Raw genomic sequence first — 1,733 nt, 5'->3', positions numbered from 1 at the left:
CATTAAGCATCTGACTTCTGCTCAGATCATGATCTCACAGTTCATCAGTTCGAGTCCCACACTGGGTGTTGAGCCCCACTTTGGGTGAGCTCAAGCCCTGTTTCAGGTGAAATATGAGCCCCTGTCTGTCTGTCTGCCTCTCCCTCCCTCCCTCTCAAAAAGAAAAAAATCATATATATATATATATATATGTTTATCAGTTGTAACAAAGTACCACACTAAACATGTTAAAAATGGTAGAAACTAATGGGGGTGGGGGGGACATGGAAGTGCTCCGTACTTTCTGCTCAATTTTTCTGTAAGCCTAAAACTGACTCCCTCCAAAATAAAGCCTTTTTTTTTTTTAATGGGCTACTGAATTCTAAAGGAAGATCAGTTGCTGGATAACAGCTCAGTTCAGTTTCTCCTTAGGCACAAAAATGACCTTGCACATTCACTGCTGATGGCACCTCCGCAAGCTGCCTCAGCACAGCATTGACACTCCGAGAGCTGTCCTCGAGTTTGATGGATTATTGAGGAATACCCTTTGAATGTGGGAAGCAAACTCATGGGACCATCCAAGAGCCTTTCATTATTTTTTCTGTCTTTAGAAAAGCCACTGACTAAATCTGGCACACAGAAACGTGCCTGAAATTTTTTTTTTTTTTAATTTGCTGATTAGGAACCCTGGCCTTTAAGGAGCTGATGGTCTAGAGTAGAAAGTACATGAGCATAAACCACTATAACAGGAGGAGGAAAGTAATTCATGCCTTGAGAGAGGTACAGTTGAAGTAGGCAGGAGAGAAGAAAGAGATGTCTCCTCTCCACTGTCCTTAAGTGGAAGCAATGACACTGGCTTAGAGAAGGTTGGGTAAGAGAGCCAGCCGTGATAAAACAGTGGAATCCATGTTCCAAGCAGAGAAAAGTCTATAGGCAGAAAGGTGGATGATTGGATGTGTGTGTGTGTGTGTGTGTGTGTGTGTGTGTGTGTGTGTGTGTGCATGCGGCGCGCGTGTGCGATATGGTGTCTGGATAAGATGGCTGGAGTGCAGTGCGTGGAGAAGGATAAGGAGTGGCTTAAACGGTTGAGACAAGATGGAGGAAGGCTCTGAATCACAGATTATATGTTCAGAAGGCAGTGGGGAACCACTGAGGATATTGTAGTCAAGGAATGAGCAAATCACAGCTGTGCTTCAGAAGAGTCATCTGGCGGCAGCATAAAAGATGTGTCTGAGGGGCGCCTGGGTGGCTCAGTCAGTTAAGCGTCTTTGGCTCAGGTCATGATCTCACAGTTTGTTTGTCCGAGCCCCACATCGGGCTCTGTGCTGACAGCTCAAAGCCTGGAGCCTGCTTCAGATTCTGTGTCTCCCTCTCTCTCTCTCTGCCCCTCCCCTGATCACACTGTCTCTCTCAAAAATTAATAAAATGTTTAAAAAATAATAAAAGATGTGTCTGAGAAGAGAAGCCTGGAGGTAAGGACACCTGTCAGAAGACTCAGGAAGTAACAAGAACCCATATAGTTGGAAGCCATCTCTTCTGCCTCTGAACTTCCATGGTCCTTTTTCTGTACTTCTCTTATGTACCTACCAATTTTTACATTTTACACTATGTACATTTTTAAGCAGATTTCATTCATTATAAAGGAAAGTTAGACAATATAGAAATATAAACAGTTAAAAAAAAAAAGAAATATAAACAGTTAACAGTTGTCTTGCCACCCAGAAATAACTACTGTTAACATTATGTGATCTGCC

The sequence above is a fragment of the Suricata suricatta genome, unplaced genomic scaffold, assembly GCF_006229205.1.
Source record: "Suricata suricatta isolate VVHF042 unplaced genomic scaffold, meerkat_22Aug2017_6uvM2_HiC HiC_scaffold_70, whole genome shotgun sequence".
In the NCBI taxonomy this organism is placed as follows: Eukaryota; Metazoa; Chordata; class Mammalia; order Carnivora; family Herpestidae; genus Suricata; species Suricata suricatta.
This window is presented reverse-complemented; position numbering follows the sequence as displayed.